Here is a 22,986-nt window from a genome sequence, read left to right on the forward strand (position 1 = left end):
ATGTGTCGTATTGCGCGGTAGTGTTTATGGTTGACTCTTGAGGTATATTTAGGTGTAAATGGTAAATGGTGTAATATTAATGCTACGATTGCCAAGCCTCTCATGTGTTCGTCAAAATTTCCTTGTTTCCCGGTTATAAAGCGGCTAGGGCTGCGCATTCTGAAGCGTCGTCATCGTAATCGTAAATCGTCACATTATCTCAATTTAACAATTATCTCTCGCGTAGTATTAACGAAGTTCGTTTAACGAACAAGTATCAAATAGCTACGTCAAACGTATCAAGTTTCTGAAGGGTGCATTATTGTGTTGAATTTGGCCAGGATTTGTAGCTCTTCGAGTTTTCTGTATGAAATGCTCATTAGAATAGTCCATCGCACGGTTCGCACCTAGCCAGGTAGTTAAATGTGGCATTTTCAACCAAAAGGGTAGTTATTGTCGGTTGTCAATAAGGCGCTATTTCCGTATAGCTTCAATTTGAAATCGACCTTTATCGACATCAACCGACAATGTGGTAGGTGATGCCTTCTGGTTGAAAACGTCACAAATGTTCATCAATAGGAAATAGGATTAAGCCTAATGGGAGCATTCCCAACAACTAGATACACAGCTAAATTTTCCCTAAAACCAGTCTGCAAAAACCGCATTTTTTAAATCTAAAATTCCGAAGGGTGTGGACTGAAGCTACATGTGTTTTTCATGGCCCTTATTAGTGAGCAAGCCTGGAAAGTACAGTAGGTGTACGGTGTACAGTCAGCTGCAGAGAAAAGGTACCCCACGTCCATACTAATTTACAGAACTTTGTATGCCCGGTATTACCCGGCCCCACTGCAAAAAATATGCAAATTAACTTGGATTAGGTAGGTATAGGTATTAACGTAAAGGTTTTGTTCAACAAAATATTGCCTGATAACTTCATCAAAACTCAATAACTCTAAACGGTTCATGTCAGAACCAATCTTCATGTAATACGGCTAAAAAGCCGTTTAAATTATCCAGATTACGGGACGAATATACGAAATGATATCGTTTCCGTTCTAAATGCAAATTGAACTCCAATTTTCGGACGTCACGTGCATGACTCGGGGCGAACATGCAACATGCATGTCTGAAAATAATGACAAATTCGCATGAACATGTACGTGATGTACGACATCAACGACATGATTAGGAGCTTGATCGGTCCTTACTTCACAAAATTCCTTTACGAAAATCCCGTATATATATTATATATACAGGGTGACTAAAAAATAATTACATTCCCGTTGCCAGGGAGGTTTTGGCATTATACTGAGCAACTTTTACTATGGGACCAACTCCGAAATCGCGAAAAAAAATTTTGCTGTCATACATTTTGGCTGGTCCATTTTCTATGGGAGGGTAATTTTTTTTGCGATTTCGTGGTTGGTCCCAAAGTAAAGGTTGCATTGCACAGTATACGCCCAAACCCCCCTGGCAACGGGCACGGGAGTGCACATATTTCTTACCCACCCTGTAAACAATGGAACAAAAACTGTTAGTCCCGTTTTCGATTCCAAATTGTACGAAAAAAAGTTTTACGTAAAAACTGTCTATTCTTTTAGTCTGTTCAAAATGTAGTCACCCGTGTCATAAAACCGAATCTTGACACCTCATTCACAAAAATTGGCAAAAGAGTAGACGCTACGATATGTAACACATGACAAACATACTCACATCTGACTCACATACATAAATAAATAGGCATCACAGGTCCTTTCTGTGGTCGAAAAAACAAGGTTAAAGGCGAAATCGTTCAGTTTAGGTGTCAAAAATATCTAATTTACACAGGGCCTTATCGCGATCTAAGGAGTTTACAAGAAGGTACCGAAAAAGATTGATATAAGTAAGTACATATTTTGTTCCAGATCCATAATAAAATAAAAGGAGTACCTTTTCATGTGGATAAGGGTTCAATAAGAAAATTAACCTTTATAGCCCTTAACTTTTGGGTATGTCTACAGGAAGACGTGAACACAGTTTTGTGTTTGACCCAAATATTTTGCCATCAGTAAGATTAAATTGCCGATGCCGATAATTATTTTATTTCCAATAAGACAATAGTCTTAAACTAAAACATAACTTACTGTCTATGGTCTGTATGCAATTACGAAAACTAGCAAAAAATATTGTATACTTATATCCTAGGAACCAATAGAAATACATGGTGTAGCTGGTTTAAAATAAAAAAAATCTAAAAACTGGCCACAAAAATATCCCTGAAAATGCTCGATACAGAACACTCGACATCTAACTGAACACTGGCAAGCGGATTTAGTTCATATTACCTTGGCAATAAGACACACGAGTCTGTTTACGCGCGGTGCAACATGCATGCACGCACACACTTTTTTGGGCCAAGGCTGTGACGCAGTTAAAATATTACCAGTATCCTACTTAACTTCAATAATCGGCCTCTTATTTTATTACTTTTATCGGTTTTAGCATATTGATCAATCAAAATGTATTTCTTTATTACGTAAGTTTAATTAGGTACCTACTGAATGAGGTCGGTACTTATTTTTTTTCAGAGTAGTTTGACTACTTGAAATCTAAACCAATATTATTAATAAAATAATTAGATTTGTTCCCTAGAAATGAAAAAAAAATTTCAACTAACTAACGAACTGGGTCGATGCCCCAAACCATAACCCAAAGCCCAAAACCCCACCCACCCACACCCGAAATAAACCCCAAAATAACCCAAAATAAATCTCGTCCTCTTCGACACAGGAGAACGCCACTTTGTTCAGGCATTTAGGGCGATACGATAAAATTAAAATACTGCCACAAATTTGGAATTATTGTGCTCGTGACACGGTCACCACTGTCACCAGACACAATTTCATTACAGAATATCATTCCAGTCAATCCAGTCGCTTAACGAGCTTAAACGAACTAATATTCGATATACGTTGAACCTGAAACTAGATCATGCCTAAATGGTCCGTAGGGCTAAGATGGTCGGCTCTTTATCATTTGTCACTATGCCTGTCACGTTCTAACAAGTATGTAAGTGCGAAAGTGACGCATGACATGACAGGTGATAAAAATGCGACCGTGATACTGCTGCATAGTTATTCAAAATCACACGCTCTTACAGGTTGGCCCAAAAATACGTTGAGAAAGATTTTTTACTGAGCTGATAATTTTAACAAATGTTTGTGTATCAAAGTAAAAGGAGAATATTTTGAAGGTAATACATACCTACATTTTATTCTTATTACTTAAAAAAAATTTATGACTTTTTGTAAAAGACGAGCAAGTAAGATAAACATTCGTAAAATAATGTTGTCAACGTATTTTTGGCCTACCCGGTATTAGGTATCCTAAACAGCACAAGTGTTCCGATCAGATTATTTTGAACACCTCGCCTCTTAGTTATTTCTGCTGCTGAGCGCACATCGCACATCCAAGATGCCCAATAATTCAACGGACCAATGAAAAACGAGCAGCATCTCCATCATGTTGAATTGTTGGTCCCTTGAGTTGACGCATGCGTGATGCCTCAATGCCGGCGCTTTGGCCAGATGCGCAATGACTGTACTGAACTGACATAATGTGCGCAATGTCTTACAACTCCGCCCGATTGTAGTAATGTCTGAAACTGAATGGTCGCTTTTATAATTTATCGTGGAGATCTATATCACGTCACGCTTTTACCGACATGATAAAGCTGTGGACATGAATTTTAAAGTTCGACGGCGTTATCTACTTAGCTACAACATGACTTTTTAAGATATAAGTAAGTAGAGTCAGAGGGCCTACCGCGAAAATTGAAAATTAGTTGCCTCTCTATCGTTCTTGTATATTCGAATTCTGCGCTTGTTTATTCCCTGAAACCCTGAACAAAGGTTTTTTTTTCCTAAAGGTTTAACTGATCTCATAGCGGAATTTACAAGCACAACGACAATTAGAAAATTTACGATTTTCGGTTTTCGCAGTAGGGCCTCAGACACTCATTTTTAAGTTTCGTAGGTAAATTGCTGGGGATGTGTGCTGGCCAAAAACAAATTTCTTCTACTGTAGAGGAGCATCTACCTATTTTTACAGACGATATGAGGTTTTCATTTTCATGATAGGAAATATAGGAATATGTATGGAAAATTGGTTTGTGGAAAAGTGGTATGGAAAGTCTCATCTAATTTTCAAGTTCCGTGACTTCCGTGAGTAACCGTGTGTGCTAGTAGTAGATAAATAAATATATAGGTATAGTAAAAAAATATAGTCATCCAGTGTAGAGGAGAATCTATGGGATTATTTCGTTAATCTTTATTATATTCTCCTTTAATTTTTGACATTGTTCTAAACTCGAATGTTCACCTTACCGATTCGTTTTGCACGGAAACACCAACACTTCATTTTCACACCATGCATTTTAAGCCGCACATTTTTTCTACAAATCGAATTCTAAAGCTACTCAGCCAGATTGATTGTCCAGCGGGCGTCAAAACAATATAGCCCATAAGCCAAGGGAAAAAGAGTCACAAAGGCCGTGTTAGTTGAAACCGATATGGTCACATGATACTCGCATGCACGCCTGGTGGAGGTGTTGTTTATTCACCCCCTTGTATAGAGCGGTGGGAGAGCGCAGAGGTGTAACTCTTTTGACCGATGGAGTAACTTGAGAGGTTGGGTTGGAGGTGCAGTGGCATTAATGCTTTTAAAACTCGTTTAGAACATACGTACTTACAAGTATCTATCACGAACTCTATTCTCTTAAATAGATAGGTGCGATGGACATTATGGTCCCTTAAGCCCTTTATACCCTAGGATCGATTGTGTTGCGTTCTTAATTTAAATAATCAAATGATTTTGTCAAAGTAGCGCTGTTGTACCTATGGATGTTTCTTAGAGGACCTTTATAAATCATCACTGAAAATGTGTTAGTTATTTGCAAGACGATGTCTTGTTAGTCGTAGTCTCGGCTTTCCTGCTTCTTATCGCTACTTTTTCCAAAGAATGCATCAACATCAACCTATAGGAATTTGTTGCACTTGCAACGGTATCGCATATCGTTCTAGTACACAATCTCTTTCAATGTTAGGTAAGTAATTGCCGTTTATGTTTTATGTTGTTGGCATCATGGCATTATTAATCGATTCTCGGTACACTTTAATGAAGAAGAGGGATCGTGTCTCACGTTCAGTCTTCATATAAGTCTTTAATAAAGATATATTAATTACTACTAATAACTTTGGTATCTACAAACGCTTTGCGCTGAAAAAACATAGATTTAAGGGGCCCACTGACGATCAGTCCTGTCAGTTGTTCGGAACTGACAAATATTTGTTCTAACTGACAGGCCGATATCGTCCGACGGACTGATAGTAAGTGGCCTCCTTTAGTGTAGGTTGGTTCCCGTTTGCAGAATTACGGCCAATTATACCTGACCTGTCAGGCCTACTACACTTGCCTTCTTGTCCAGTCTTCATCGCTACTCTCTGCAAGATGTACAATGCAACGCATCAGGATCGGTTACAACGGGCTATCGCGTGACAACGGGGATGCTCGCTTAATATGTTGAGAGTTGTCAAGTGCTGCTGTTCGGCTACTGTATATGGACGATTTAAGAACCCTAAGCGAAAAGAATCAAGATAATGGCAATGCTGTAAAAACTAAACATCAATGCTGCAAACACTAAACTGTAGCAGAACAAGCAGAATAATATGTACTAAGTTTGAACCCTTTTGCACACTTGTTGTTAGACTCTACCCACGCTAACTGCACAAACTTGGCAGTAAGAATGTACATGTATAAGTTCCATACTTGACATTGCATTTGGCATGAAAACTTAGCGTAGTCTGACTCAAGTCATCTATAGATTTAGATTAGACTTATTTATTTCAGGATAAAAAATAATTACACTATAAATTTGCATCAATTTCAAAATTATGCTTAGCTTCTTATCATGATCGTATACTAACAAATATAAAATAAATTAAAATATTTTTTTACTTTTTCGTATTTTCGAAATTCGCGGCTGCTTGCGGGAAAAATAACTTTTCAAATCGAATTGACCTTTAAATCCAAGGGTCTGGAATTTTTTTGCTCCGAGAGCCAAATTCAGCCTTTGTGGGTCATAAGTCATACATAATTTGACTTCATAGCTCCTGTTGCTCTTGCGGGTTGGCCCCGACCTGGCCCACGGGCTGTAGATGGTAAATCCCTATTTTAATAAAAATTTTGTAACCTTACAGAGTCAGCGTTGTTATAGAAGGCGACTTTCCGCTTTGTGATATTATTATAATAGTAAAATATTACATGTACACAGTAGATACACTATAAAGGGTGTTTTCTGTATGTTGCGGTGAGTTGACAGTTGACACTAAGTTTTGTCTCAATAATGACGGATCGGGTGACACGGCTCGGATGACAGGAGGGAGACGGCCAGATGTACAAAGGATCAAACTTCCAATGGTAAATCAGATCATCTAGCATGAGATGCGTTCTCGCGCGCGAGTCCATACTTGAAGTCGCGCTAGATATATGGAGTCGCACGCGAGAACGCAACTCATGCTAGCAGGTCAGACTTGTAATTTTTAAATACGAATTCAATCTGGTAATGTATTCCAATTATCTTATTTTTGTGTCGAATTTAAACTGTTGTGAGACATACTAACATTAAATCATTTTACGGTTTAGACTCACTAAACTATCTGTGCTTGTATCTGTGTTTCACTATTAGTGCTTGAGAAAGGAGACCTAGGCTCTCCGAAACATGTCGCGCGAGTGACTAAAACAAGTGAGTCTAAACTGTAAAATGATTTAATGTTATTTTTGTGTGTCTGAATTATGTCTACGTCACTGCGTTTTTTTTAAATTTATTTAATCCATAAAAACGAGAAGATTACAGAGTAATACAGGCATTTATCTGCTAAACTGCAGAACAGTTTGCTGGCAAAAAGGGTGCTATTTTGGTATAGAAGTTGTTGGATTTGGTACCCAGATAAGTAGCTTGACATTTATTTACTGCATGCCAGGTCTAAGAGAAAACCCCCTTTTCTTCTGGAGTTATTACAGCTTTTACCTTTAAGAGGCCGGTGTCGATTTTAGTCGCAAAAATGTAAAATTGATAGATTTAGTCGGTGAAATTTGACACCTTTTGTTACCTAATTGAAATAACAAGTACTGGTTTCTATTAGCACGTCTTCTTATCTTACCTTTTATCAGATCAGTTTTTTGAAAACAGACTCACTAAATTAGTAATGTTTGCTTTTCTGATGGACGTTTAGGTAAACGCGCGTAAAGCACTGATTTTGTCGCTCTTATTTGTAAATTTCGTAAAGTTTGGACTGCTAAACATGGTAATTTTGTATTACACATATCCTGTACTTGACGTTTATCAGACTACATTTTTATTATTATGACTTTGAAGTAGTTTAAATGAAAGTTAGACGAAATCAATTTTCTCCAGAAATTACTTCAAAGCAAGTGACAATTTCTCTGAAAATCGACTTAATTTCAACGTAATTTTGATACTTAAACAATCTACAACATTTGCTGAAACTATACTTATACATCAATTTGTATAATTTACTTCATGATTTTTTGATGAATTTTTAAAAACTGCCCCTTCTCATCATGCATTACCGATGACGCACACTCGCGACCTCATTATTAAAAGGCAAGATGAGAAGACGTGCTAATAGAAATCAATACTTGTTATTTAGATATTACGTAACAAAACGTGTATAATTTCAACGACTAAATCTATCAATTTTACATTTTTGCTCCAAAATCGACTACGGCCTCTATATTTAAAAAGAAAGTTTGGAATGGGAACGAATCTATTAGAACTCCATCAATGTTAGCTAATTGATCTTATTGATCTATTCTTACTTTAAAAAAATTTTTTTACTTCAAAAAACTTACAGATAAAATCTAACAATTTTTTAAGGTTTGATCGAGGGTATTTCCTAGCAAATAAGCGAAATGTAGGTATATACAAAGGTAGGTAAGTATTTAGACGTAATTTATACGGAATCAATAGCAATATTGCGTACCTGCGAACGCGTAACCGGCGTAACCCACACCGCGAAACGTACACCGCTCATTTTTCTCACGCAACCCATACAATAATTAAATTTTAACAAAGCCACCCGATACGCCGCGTAATTTCGGGAAATACTTAGAAGTATGTAACCTCACGTTGCGTAACTGTAGAAAATTAATTATTCCTTCATAAACAGGCTGATGGGGTACGGTAGCACTACTGATACAGTACTTTGACTTGAGTACCTAGTGGGAAGGAAAGGCACGACACAGCCGAGCTGCTATTATTACTATTATCAGTAGGTATTATTATATATATGTCGACGCGGAATCGGAAAAAGCCGACAGAAAAACCTTTATGTCTACGCAATAAGAGCGAAAGAGGCGTCGGCACGTCGGCAGGCGTCGGCCGATGCGAGCCGAGCCAAATGAAGGTTTTTTCTATCAGCTTTTTCCGATTCCGCGTCGACATATGTAGGGAGACCCTGGTACCTACGAGCTATCGAGCTATGTACAGTGATCATGATGTTTTCTGTAGACGCCCGCTCGCTCGATCGCTTCTGTAGAACACGGTGTACTTTCCATTATCAATTTTACAAACACTTGAAGCAAAAATGTCTCCTTATAATTTAACAGCATAAAGTAGTAGAGCTATTAAAAAAAACTAAACTTCGTAAGAAATCAGAAAACTAGTTTAATTCTCTCTTTTTATCCGATTCTATCAAATACTATAGTTTATATCTTAACTTTTAAAACCGATTTACGAGAGCTACAGCCGATGTTTTCCATAGGTATCAATTTTCGTCTCTCTTTCCTAACGTTTTTTTTTTTCAAGTTAAAATACTGGCACTGATTAAATGACGGCCGCGGCATGGGATACCGCGGCTCCTCTTACACTAAAATTAACGACGATACCGCGTCGGGTATCGGCAACTTAGAATAATTAAAACGGCAATCGAACCCCCCGGCTCGAATTATGTAATTAAAAATATCTGGGGATTAAACGATGGCAGAAGCTGGGAAAAGAATTTACATTATAGTTTTTTTTGCAAAACACCATGAAATTAAGGCACCGTAAGTTCGTGTTCTTCTCTCATCCTCACTGAGCGTAAGCGTGAGCAAGATGGATGTGCGTGCCCGGGATCGCGGACCTCACGTTTTTCAATTTTTTATTTTTGTACGTTTACATGTAAAAAAAGCTGACCAAGTGCGAGTCGGACTCTCCCACCGAGGGTTTTGTACAAATTCAACTTTTTTATTTTTTACAAATTTATAGTTTTCAAGTTTTTACCTGACAAGTCACTACAAGTAACACGATTACGAGTATATTACTTGCCAAATTTCTTATCTTTAGGTCAACGGGAAGTATAAATTTTGATTTCCTTGAGTTGAGAGTGCCGAAATAATCGAAATATATCCACGTTTTTTACGGCATATTTAAACGGCCGTATCTTTTTTTTTACGTTAACTTAGAAGTTTGATTTTTTTACAGCTTCTAGGGGCTGTAGACCTGAGTATATGGTTTTAATTTCAACTTGATACCTCAACGTGGTTCCGAGATAAAGGGTCTTGACAGACAGGCGGACAGACGGACACAACAGTGATCCTATAAGGGTTAAGTTTCTTCCTTGTGAGGTAAGGAACCCTAAAAATTTAATCGATAAGTTCCCTCAAACATGATATAATTATTGCCGGTTTGTGCAGCTTACATCACCAATCACCAATAATCTAAGCTTGTGGATGAAGAAAAGAAGAGCCTAAATCTGTGTATGACCCAGAGTGGTTTCAATGGGCAATTCAGTCCCAGTGGCAGTGATGTAACTCTCAGTGTCTCTGGTGACTGACAGTTACTACATGCGTATTTTTAGCGGCTTAGATTTCGGCCAAGTTCATGAGTTGACTGTCTATTCGTAAAGCATTTTGTCGCGTCATCAGTACAGAGTACGTGTCGATTACTCTGTACTCATGACGATTACTACACTTTCTGTTCTTTTTTGGTTCAATATCATTCAAAAATCTAAAATATACGTCAAAATTACAATAGCGCCGGCGGTAACGGTAGGTAAGTACCTAATTCTACGAGTAAGAGTCATGGCTGTTGTAGATATCACTGGTGCATTATTTGGAACCGTAACCATAACAATAACAGACACAAACTCCCTCTGTATAAAAGGGGGTTTGTGTCTGTTATTGTTATGGTCAGACGGTATACGCGTCTACCGTCTTCATTGCGTAGTTGGTAAACAAATACGTGTATGATTGCATTTTTGGCTTAAGATAAATCATTTTCTGACGACTGGCCTTTGCAGTGTTATCTGCCTAATTTATTGTCAACAAATGCATCAACGTTAATTTCAATGTAATTAAAACAACGTTATATGAGATTTATTATTATGTTACGTTATAAATGTAGTACCTACACAAACACTAGGTAGGCTCTTAGTACTAGTACCTACCTCATTAGTGCCTAATCTTTAGTTAGAGAGGTTGTTGTTCCTTGACAACAAAACAAATGATGACATTAATGACATAAAACACTGTTTTATTCACTGACTTTACACTTAAACAATCGTTAAACGTAGATACATATTTAGAATATTTAGATGGTAAGATGAAATACTTCTTAAATGAAATCTCCCGCTGAGTGGAATGTGTGTAGATATTTTATATTTGTTTTACTGTTGGTTATTGTAAAACATTTGGCGGCCAGACTTGCGAGACACCAATCCAAATTTCGTTATCTGCTTCTCGATGGTCGCCGTGCCGTAGGCCATCCGTTTATTACTATATTCCGAAGTCTCGAGAGGACGCACATTTGCGCCAGTTTGATCGGTGTCGAGTGACAGAATAAATAGCATTATAAGCTGTTTGTCCGTGCAATAAAACGCCGATATCCGTGCGAACGGCGTAAAGTATTTGCCATTGCGCACGTGAGGTCATTACATGGTAGTTATTAGGTTGTCCATTACAAAGTGTAGGTAATTACATAAATTAAAATGTTTACCTCTGAAGAGAACCATTATAATTAAATATATAACCTTTAAAATATAGCTCTTATTTATACCAAACCAAACCTACTAAGTACTTTTAGGAAGTAGGTGTAGTACGGTCGACGTCAAAGATATGTTTACACTATTACACCCTAATACTCCTTTGTACTTAATGTTAAGCCGATTTTTTTTGCCTTTTGTATAATATGTATAAAAAAACTACAGGTCATCGGTACTTTCTGCTATAAACAAGAGACTCATAAGTTTCAGTTTTTTATCCACACGAGTACCTACCTACCGTTCGCGATCTATAACTGCGCAAAACTGTAGATATATCCTCAATATTCTGGCACAGTAGCCCAATTAGAGCATTGAAAAAAGCATAAACTAAATCTCGGCTAACGTAAGATAACTTAAAGTATTAAATAGTAAGCGCTATGCTCACGCCCAGTCGCAACCCGATCCTAATAATTACGCTCGTCTCACGCCACCCGACGCTGCGCGTCAAGACTCAGTTAATTTTACTGGAACCAGACCCGTCTGCTTTTTATACTCTATAATCTTTGAGAATTTTAGAATTTCGGTGCGAACAAAACAAACCGTCTTGCCAGTTGTGTTACCTACCTAATTAAACGGAAGAATTTATAAGTTTTATAACAAATTACATAAACAGGGCTACAAATTTGCAATTGCTTACTTTATGTAGATGGATGGACATACAGAATGACGACAGAGATTACAGCCTCGACTAGAATACACCGGGCCCAAGATAAAGCGGCTTGTAGAGCACTGATGAAGCGAGTGTCCACAGTCAACACGTAACTCAGTCATGAGGATACGAAAAAGAAGATGCAGATGGACCTAAACCCAAAATTCCACGGGTTCCTGATTTTTAATGCAGGTCTGTAAGGTTACATTCGCTTGCACTACGACAACGAAACGCTTTGTGTCTCTTTATCACTCTTCCATATTAGTGTGACAGTGACAGTTGCGTTTCGTTCGTTACGGAGCGTAAACGATTGGCACGTTGGCTTTGCACCCAGTTCCTTTAGCGGTTATGGAAACGGGGCGTTCCGTAGCGCAAACTAGACCTAGAGTTTTGAATGATTCACGGTTAGTTCAGGTATGATGCATGTAACTGCGTCGAAATATCGGGAACTCATAAATAATACAAAAGGTAATCACGGTCTATATCCCGGTCAATATAAGTCTAGTCATACTAGGACCTAATCTACGCTTTCGTTTGGCATTCGACTATATTACCTATCTACATACAGGGCGGTATTCTTAAATTTATTTTTCCGAGTAAATTTGTTACGATTGCGTAGGTAATTTGCGCAACGAGATTTAGAATAATTTCCTTGTCCAAGTAACAATCTTTACTTAATTTTAGGGCTGACGAGAGCCGTAAAAAGTAAGTATCCTTTACACGTGGAGCTCGTAATGCGGCTGTTTTGGCCGCTTTTAGTTCCGTCTCACGTTACCGCGCTCAGGTTACTTTTGGCACATTTCCGTCTCATGATCATTTTAATGTGGAATGTTAAAAGTCGAACTTATTTATTTGCAATGTTTAAGGCGACAAATTGTGGGAGTGTTGTTCTTATATGAAGATTAGGTACATATTTAAATACTTATGAGGGGCTTAAAACTGCCGTTTATTGTAAAAAATCAGGGCGAGACCCGACTATTCTTCAGTTTCTTAACAATTACTCAATTACTAAATGATAGATCCTATCATATCAGATAGATTATAAATTAATTTTGTATTAAGCAGAAACGTCTGCGAACGATGCTATTAAGCTTAGAAATTAATTAAAAGTGGATAAATTCACTGTTTTGGGTAGGACTTGAACCCACGACCACTGAACCATAGAATAACTAATAGTACGCTGAACACCCACCCAAGACAGTGAATTTTTTCACTTTTAATTTATTTCAGATAGCTTATTCTTACAGTTTTACTCACCTTATTTGGAAATAGTACATTTCGATGCTAGTGCGGAAAGTATGTCATTACTTCACGAGTACCGAGTGACCAAGAATGACATTTTCGCACGTGTATCGAACGACGTTTCTTAATACAGTTGCGAAAAAATAATAAAAGCAACAAGTAAGGAATGGAATTCGAAACTTTTATATTATTAATTCTGTGACATCATTGACATTGACATTATGAAGAGGTGTTTTTCTAGCTTTTATTCGACTAGAATAGATTTTGTTATTATTATTGAACCCACTTCAATGAAAGTTTTTTTTTTCAAATGCATGTGTAAGACAGAAACAATTGTAAATATTAAAACATTGAACTATTATTACCTAAATATCGTTATTTACGATTATTTGTGTATAGTATACTAATAAAAGCAATATCGAATGTTGCCTTTGGAAACTTAAAACATTCTTGCAGTAAGAAAATACGCCTCTTCTTTGACAGGCGTTCCGTTCCATTCAGACAACTTATTAAGAACGGTTTTTCAACATTAAAAAATAAACGTGTATAATACTTATAACGATGAAGAGGTAATAAAATATGAAATATGCATATTTTTCGTATTCTTACATTAACAGTAGGTTTTTATGTTGATTACGACGTTTAAAGGAAACTAATATTAACACTCATCAATAAGTAGTAATGAATTGGAACAAGTAAAAATTTTAAAAAATTGGAAAAGTAAAAAGCACTAGTTCACGAAAACCAACTTTCCGCACGCTAAACAGCCACGAAAAGTAGCACTTTTTGAGCAACTGTATTAAAAAGATACTTACTGGTTTATAATTAAGTAAGTATAAATATTGTCATATTTGTCATATATGATATTGATATGATATAAGAAAACTTGTAAACCTAGAAATGAAGATATTTTACACCCGTGTTACTCTATTCTTTCTAACTTTTAAAGAGATTATTAGATTAACGTTATGAGAACACTAGCTTCTTGATAAAAAATATACTGTCCTTTCCGGAACTAATATAACTCTTTCTCGAACTATCTCCATACCTTTCGCCTCGGCTGAACTTCACCTTCCCATACAAACGGAGTTTCGTTCTCTTTTTAAAACTACGTGTTGGATTGTAATGAAATTTTGCACATGAGTATTTATAGCTTCAGTTTATAAAGTTTATAAAACAAACCAAATAGAGCAAAAACAAGTTTTGTATAAAAAACTTAAATTCGCTGTTTTTTTTTACTATGGTATCTGAAGCTACATATAATTAAAGGCATAGATTATACTTTATCCAGTACTCATAAAGTTGCAGAGCAATCTAGCTAGTCGTTTTAAAATGAGAGCGTACCTACGTTTGTTCGCAAAACCGAGCTTGGGGATCCTGCCTCTGAAGTCTGAAGCCACTGGTCCTGGGTTCGAATCCCGGTAAGGGCATTTATGTGTGATGAGGACAGGTATTTAAATGTTCCTGCGTCTTGGGTGTTTTCTATGTATTTATGTATTTCTATATTATATATATCGTTGTCTGAGTACCCGCAACACAAGCCTTCTTAAGCTTACTGTGGGACTTAGTCAATCTGTGTAAGAATGTCCTGTAATATTTGTTATTTATTTATTTATAATATTAGGAGAAATAAACATACTGGTCTCAACGGAAAGCAATAATTTCATAGCACAAAATGTAAAAGATATCCATATACGTAGGTACTCCGAAATTACCCCAAGGCACCATACGAAACCAAAGCCGCTCCCTTGTAGCGTTCATATTTGTTTCCGTACATTAGTAGGTACCGGTATCGACTTACACGGCATTAGGTGAATTATAAGCTCCGCTGGCGACACCCGATATATTTGCCGGCGGCTAATGAATGGCGATAGTTGACGCAATGTACGGTCACTAGGTCAAGGGATCTCCTAAACTGACAAATAGGGCCATCTTATGATCACGAGAGATGGATATTGTCGACTTATAATAATTATAATGGCTCCTCTACACAGTGCCGGCCCGAGTCCTAGCTTGATCAGGGTAGAGCGAAATCGGGTTTTGGCGCCTTTCGTTGAAGCTTTTTACCCAAAAGCAAAACGAACCGTATTTTGGGCCCGCGTCACGCTCGCGTCTTTTAAAACTTATTTTTTTCTCATTTGCCATTTTGGCGCCACCGTTGCCATCCGGCGACTAGAGTGGCCGCTCCACTCGCTCTACCCTAGATCCGGCCCTGCCTCTACACGATGGCCCAGCGTAGGCCAGTCCAAGGGACGCAGCTATGCGGTGGAATGAGATAGCAATATCACTTAAATGGGTCCCTTGGACTGGCCTACGCTGGGCCATCGTGTAGAGGAGCCATAACAGGACATAATAATCTTGTCATAACAATGAGGTTGTCATATGGATAAATGGATCCGGGTAAAAGTTCATCACCCTAAAAATTCTGACATTTCCTGGACGGTAATTTCTCTTAAGGCTAACCAACCGCAGACGCACGGAATTTTCATTCGGTTTCCGTACGGAATGACAGGTGGTAACGGGACGTCGCTCTACACATAAATAGCGCTGTCTCCTGTCTCGCTTGCACATTTCATTCCGTACGGGAAATTCCGCCAGCCTAAAAAAGGGGAATACCTGACATATGGCAACCCTATTTATTGCAAACCTCGATTCAGGAAAACGGTAAATTGGGTACAAATCACAAACTTAAAAGTAGAGGTAAGTAATAAAGTCAGCAGCACCAAAAGTAACGAATCAGACTACGCATCAAAAGTATCTATAATAGTTTAAAAAATATATACGTCTCAATATGTAGAACTACCTATTAGATTGTGAGACATAATTTTGAACGCGAACTATAGAGATATATCGCTATTTGGGGTGGCAGATACTTTTGGTGCGTTGTCTCATCTTCTACTATGGATGCTGACTGTACAACGTCGATATCGTTAAAATTTTGTCGTTTTTAGGGTTGCGTACCCAAGGTAAAAATGGGACCCTATTACTAAGACTTCGCTGTCTGTCTGTCTGTCGGTCTGTCCGTCTGTCACCAGGCTGTATCTCATGAACCGTGATAGCTAGACAGTTGAAATTTTCACAGATGATGTATTTCTGTTGCCGCTATAACAACAAATACTAAAAACAGAATAAAATAAATATTTAAGTGGGGCTCCCATACAACAAACGTGATTTTTTTGCCGATTTTGTGTGTAATGGTACGGAACCCTTCGTGCGCGAGTCCGACTTGCACTTGGCCGGTTTTTTTTATATCGCAGATACAAAATGACAGTTCAATTAGATAATTTATTTACTAATCATCCTGCTTTTGACCAATGACTTTGTACTGAAATTCATTCAATCAACATGCATTCGTACGGGCAAATTGGGACATAGGTACAAAAAACTGTGGCAAGATTTAGGATCCATTGAAACGATTTACGCCCACAATTTTCTAATTGATTAATGTTTTTCGACTGAAGATATGTAATAAAGTTTGATTTATTTTACATAAGTATAATATATAACATGTCAGTTATGTAACAGGATTACACAACTCGTTACTCACCATAAACGCAAGCTTTAAACCAAATAGGTTAAGGTTTAGAACAAAATGAAAATCAACCTAAGGAAACACGTCAAGCTAAACAAAAGCTTGTAACAAAATGCATAGCATCAACTAGCTCAAACGTGAAACAGTGAAACAAACTCCATCTAGGATAGAACACAAAGGCCCCGGAGTTCTGTTACGTCTCCGGTAACCAATCGATTATGTTTCACATGCTTCTCATTATAACAGTCTGTGGAAACAAAGCGAGAGTCGGGTTACAGTGCATTACTCTTCAGCCGCCGGTTTGGTCATGCGAGCCCGCACTTTCGGGGAAACTTTGTACGCTGGCAACATTATAGTGTTTTGGCGGGAAAACGGAAGGGTAGGGTTGCTAGGTGAAACTTTTTTGTAATCGATTGTTGACGTTATGCATCTGCATGGGGTCAAATTCAAATCCGGTAGCTTTTATACGGTCGGCTAAAAAACGCCACTCGCAACGGACAACGTGCCGTATAGTATAGGTCTACCGTGAACCACGTTCGACGTGTTCCCTCTCTGTCGCACTTGTAAATTCGTACGTTAGTGTGACAGGGAGGCAACACATCGAAGGTGGTTCGCGGTAGGCCCTCTGATGTCACGACATGTGACTAAGACGCTTCGCGTCGCGGGTGCCCGGCCGTCCGCAGCGGACGACTGCCAGTCTGCCAGACTGCCACGTACACGTAAACTATAAGGCTAGGTTCACACTGCGGTAACTTTTCCCGTATACCGTATACGGTAATTTTATCGAATACCGTAGTGACAGCATTTGTACGGAAACGTTCAAAGTCGTTCACACGGCGTCTATGTGGGAAAACCGTCTAGCCGTGTGGACGATTTTGAACATTTCTATACAAATGTTGCTGTCGCTACGGTATTCGATAAAACCCCGTATACGGTATACGGGAAAAACTAACGCCGTGTGAACTTAGCCTAATAGATTACACTAAAAGCTGTTATTGGATGAAAGCAACATTTTGTATATACATATACCTATATCCTACGGTGGGTATAAGTACCTGCATGAATATCTTTAGCGTAAGCTTCTTAGACACATATTCGTACTGAACTCAGCTAAAATGAAAAAAAAAACCACTTAAATTATATAGGGTAGCGTATTTTATCGAGCAACCCTCTTGCGCTATGCGCTCACTTTCAGGGAATTCTTGTTTTAAATGGCAACACCGGAGCTCGGCGCGCCTTTGTAAAGTTACGCCGCAGCTATAATGTGAGACTTAGGTGACACGGTTACTAAGTAACACTAAAGGTAATAAGCAGAGTTGGGCAAAATGTAATCTAACTACTGACAAAGAGGATATAATAAGATAGAGCGGTACTGTCATAGTAAATTTTGTAACCACTGTAAATTCACTGCCATCTATCGACATACTTTAAAACTAAAAATGAAGATTTATAAAAATACGTTAAAATGTATTTAAATATGGATAAATGATTTTTTTATTTGCATTAATTGTTTTTATATGATTTTGACCCATGTTCTTTCACTGATATGCGTTAAAATCCATACTAATATTATAAATGCGAAAGTCTGTCTGTCTGTCTGTCTGTCTGTCTGTGTGTTCCCTCTTCACGCTTAAACCGCTGAATCGATTTAGATGAAATTTGGCATAGAGATATGTTGAGTCCCTGAGAAGGACATAGGATAGTTTTTATCCCGAAAATCATTCCTTAAGAAAGTAAAAAGCGGGGTGGAATTGAGATAATTAATGAAGTGTCTGATAATTTGTGTGCTCAAATTGAATAATTGCTATGAAAATTTTTCCAGGCGCTATACTTACTTTAGCTGCTGTTACTAAGTCCGCGCAGACGAAGTCGCGGGCAAAAGCTAGTTATAAATAACAAACGAAACCGTCAACGCCCTCTATACGAGAGTAGGCTAAAGCTAGTGGCGCCTTCTGATCGAGAATCAAATTTTCGTGATTTTCGAGGCACGTTTTTTCCTTAGACTGTATCCATCTATTACGGAGTTATATCTATCTTTGCTACTGATTACTAACTACGACTACATTTGGTAGTTAGTAATCGTGATTACTAATTAAAAGAAACAACCGTTAAAAATAGTTACAATTTTTGATTACTAACTACTAATTTTATTGTAGTTGCAATCACGGTTGGTTCGGGCGGAGTACGTCACTTTCTGAGTATGTCACTTTCTGAGTACGTCACTTTTTTTAGTACCATCGCCCACAATGTTAACTGTACATCGGTGGACTTTATGCCCTTTGTAATAAGGTCCACCGATGGTATAGTACGATTTAACAGTATAATATACCTGTACGAAAAATGTATACCAGCAACCAGATTAGCTGTACGACATACGGTCGCTTTTATATCTGACTTACCTACATAGTGTTTTGGACCTTGAGGGGAAATCCGAATCCACAGAAGATAAATAACGAATATTGGGTGGTCTAGCCTCCAAACTTTCCCGACCTCAATACTAATCTCTGTTTGGCCTTACGGCTGATTGGTAGAGAATTCCATACTGTATACAGAGATAACTTTTTAGTGTAAAAGCTTTATGTGCCTATTAGTCTTGGCAACACTTTACATGAAATGTTTTTGGTGGGATATATATTATTCGAGGCTCGTGGGTAATGTTAACCCGCAATAATTGGGGAGCGTTAGCGGTCCTAATATTAGATCCGTCTTATGATATGCCGACAGAAAGTTTCCAAAATTGCGATATCTCCACATTGAAAAACTTCGAAACCTTCTCAATTTTTAGGGTTCTGTACCTCAAAATGAAAAAACGGAACCCTTATAGGATCACTCGTGCGTCTGTCTGTCCGTCTGTCACAGCCTATTTTCTCCGAAACTACTGGACCAATTAAGTTGAAATTTGTTATACATATGTAAAAGTTTGTGACCCAAAGACGGACATGCAACGTAAACAAATTAATTTTAAACATGAGAAAATTAAAAATAAAATTTTTCAAACTATATCGTGTTACATATCAAATGAAATAGCTCATTGTGGGAATCTTAAATAATATATATATTTTTTTATTTTAGTATTTTAGAAGTTATTCAAGAAAATAGGCAAAAATTCCCCCCACTTTATCTCCGAAACTACTGGGGCTAAAATTTTGACAAAAATACACAAAATAGATCTTTACCTATAGATCACAGGAAAACCTATTAGAAATTTGCAGTCAAGCGTGAGTCGGACTGAATTACTTAGTTTTTTATCCGACCCCTACGAGTTTTTTAAGACATTTCACTCACGTTTCACATAAAAAATACATTGTTTAAATTGTGTAATGTACGGAACCCATGAAACGCGAGACGGACTCGAACTTGGCCGGTTTTTTGTATGCGAATCGAAATTTTCCGTGCGACTTTCCGCGACTTGTTCATCTGTAGACCCGTTTCTACAAACAATTTAACGTACATGAATAACATAATAAGTAAGTACAATGTAATGAAGCTTGATGTAAGTACTCCAACTAATTCTGGATCACTATATGTACGAGTAGTCCTTCTTTTATTCAAATTTCCATCCATTATTATTTATTTATTTATTTATTTAAGCTTTATTGCACAATACATGAAGGTACAAAAGGCGGACTTAATGCCTTAAGGCATTCTCTACCAGTCAACCAATGGGTTAAACCAGAAAGATATATCATCGGTCACCATATCATATCGGTATCATATGTCATCGGTCTTCTATTTTATTTCTAGCAACGACAACAATTATTGGAATGGATATTAAAAAATAAGATTTTTACCTTACCCTAGTAGTATATAAGTAAAAGCCACTATTATTCAATTTTAAGAACGGGCACTAACTTTATAATCGAAAAAAAACTGGGTTGGAATAGTAGGTACCTAAATGCGTATTTTAAGAACAAACAAATGTAAGTAGTTAGACCAAGAAAAGTGCAACGATTTTGATAGCATACGCAGTGTTAGTGTTATTTATACGTCATAATTTCATAGAAGTTTGAAGTTTAAAATAACATTTGCACTTATGCTATCAACATCGTTGCAGACTTTTCTTGGTTTAACTCTAACCATAATGTAACAGTAAACTCTAAAAAAGTCACAATCATAAGTAAAGAACCGAACCCCACATTATGATGATCGGTGTAAAAATAGCCGATGTAACCCGAGCGCGGTAACCCGACACGGCACACGGGGCTAAAAGCGACCAAAACACCCGACGATCGGGTTACACGTCTAAAGGGTATTAAAAGTTATGATTCTCATGGCAGAATCTGGTTTTACTGGTTAACGGTGCAGTTGGAATTATATTGTATAATTGTGCAGAGAATATTACATACCTACGTGCAGTAAACTTAGATAAGTGATAGAAATAAGCAAGCAATAGAGTGCTCACTCCATACCAAGATAAAAACCTATTTATAAGAAGTTTTAAGCTTAATAAGTATTAAGTTTTAAACTAGTTCTAAACTTATTAATTAGCAATACGTTTTATCATACCTCCCATACAACTTAATATTATTAAGTAAGAAAACTCATGTATGGAGTGAGCACTCTATGCTTACTTATTTCTCTATGGATAAGTGAAGCCCAATACTGCAACAATAGTCAAATTTTTAGCGATGATTATTGACAAACTTATGAGAATTATTTTATTTATTTATTTTTATTTATTTTATTTAAGAAACAAACAGTCGTTTACAAACAAGTTTACAAATATTTCTTAAATTAAGACCTGGAGTTTCATTATTGTATATAAATTGCAGTCTATAAAACAACAAAAACATAAAGTAGGTAGGTACTAGGTAGTAATAGTTTGAAGGTAGGTATAGGTAAAACTCACGAGAGCCGGCGGAAGATTTGTACTGAAACTGTAAATTATATCTAAAAGAAAATCCTCGCCGATTCTCGTGAATCGACCCATGAGTAGGTACAGGTAATAAAGTTAATAAGTAATGTAGGAATTAATAAGTAATGACATGATTTCCGGAAAGTGACATAAGTATACATAAGAAAAATTTACATAATTAATTATACTCGTAATTGACCGAGAGAAAGCGAAGGTCTCATTTCCGGATGTTCGGCTCTATAGGGGCCCGTTTCTCAAAAGCTTGTAACTTGTAATTAGGGTTACCAGATACAAATTTTAAATTTCCTGACAAAATTCCTGATTTGCGAATATTTTTCCTGACGCTCATATTGGTGAGGTGATGACGGAAGGGGGGGGGGGGTCTAGACGTAAGCGATAGTTAATATGTATGCTTGAGTTAAGATATATGTTAATTAATATTAAGCAAGTTATTGATCACGTTGACCTCATTGTAATTTTTTTACATTGTTTAAATTTGTTTTAGATAAAATGTGTTATTTTATTATAATGTACCTAGGTATATTTTTAGGTGCATTATCAAAAAGTCTGTTAATTCATTAAAATTCCTGACATTTTCGTATTCCGGCAGCATTCCTGACATACCTGAAAATTCCTGCTGCTGGTCAAGCGGATGTCACATTTTGACAGCTTTTGTTAGAAAGGGACTTCCACTTGTATTACAAGCTCCGAGCTTTTGAGAAACTGGGCCCGTTTGCTTGAAGCTTGTCTCATTTCTCAACCGATTATTGTAAAATTTTGTGAAGGATCGATAGTTACATATAATTTTTTTTTTTACTTTTTTTTAAATATATAAATGGCAGAAATTGGCACAAAGGACTTAGCGCCATTAGGGTACGTATATAGCATGGCGCTTAAGACCATTGTGAGTCCACTGTGATAATGACTCTATGTAATAGTTTATTAGTTATTAGTAATAAAAAAAAGCCGATTTCTTGTGTCTCAATGGTCTCAAAACTAAAGAAATGGTACCTACCTATATAACGAGCCTATCAACTCTTTAAGAATTCAATTTGAATCCTGCTATAAGAGCAATAGGTAGTTAGGAATTGTTTCTCTATCTCGTTATCACTATTGAATACCTATCAAAATATTTATAATGGAAATTATGTGATAAACATAAATGATTTTTTTATTGTTTATTTCCAGTAGGTATTTTTTAAATGTCCTCGTTTAAATAAGCGAACTTCAATACATAAAAACGTAATAAAATTAAGGCAGGTAACGACGAAACGTTTTTGCATACACGACGTTTGCCTCCTTAAATTACCAATAAAACTCGAACCTGCATTAAAATCAATACCCAAATAAAACGTTTCGTCGAAACATTTCCAAAAAAATATTGCCAATCAGACTGCCCCTTATAAAGCTACTAGCCCGTTTATTTTACACTGGCAACACTGTACTGTAGCCGTGCGTAGGTCGCGCCGCGCAGTATCATGTTGCGAACGCTCCTAAATTTACCTTGCTAGCTGACATTAAAAGCATTTATGTTATATTGGATATCACAATATTATCGACTGCAGCTTATGTTACAAGCTTTGACCGCTTCTTTGAAACCGGTCTAGGTGACTGAGAATATTTAGAATTATCATTACCCGACAATGAA

The 22,986-nt window shown here is 37.1% G+C and overlaps 2 protein-coding genes across 2 annotated transcripts in view; both read left to right on the forward strand.

Moving 5' to 3' along the window:
- Positions 1 to 22,986, forward strand: part of LOC134744681 (transmembrane emp24 domain-containing protein eca) — a 351,400-nt gene that overhangs the window by 207,731 nt on the left and 120,683 nt on the right. The window lies entirely within an intron of this gene.
- The window catches only part of LOC134744875 (sine oculis-binding protein homolog), a 41,188-nt gene that overhangs the window by 985 nt on the left and 17,217 nt on the right, over positions 1 to 22,986 (forward strand). The window lies entirely within an intron of this gene.

The sequence above is a fragment of the Cydia strobilella genome, chromosome 10 (assembly GCF_947568885.1).
Source record: "Cydia strobilella chromosome 10, ilCydStro3.1, whole genome shotgun sequence".
Taxonomy (NCBI): domain Eukaryota; kingdom Metazoa; phylum Arthropoda; class Insecta; order Lepidoptera; family Tortricidae; genus Cydia; species Cydia strobilella.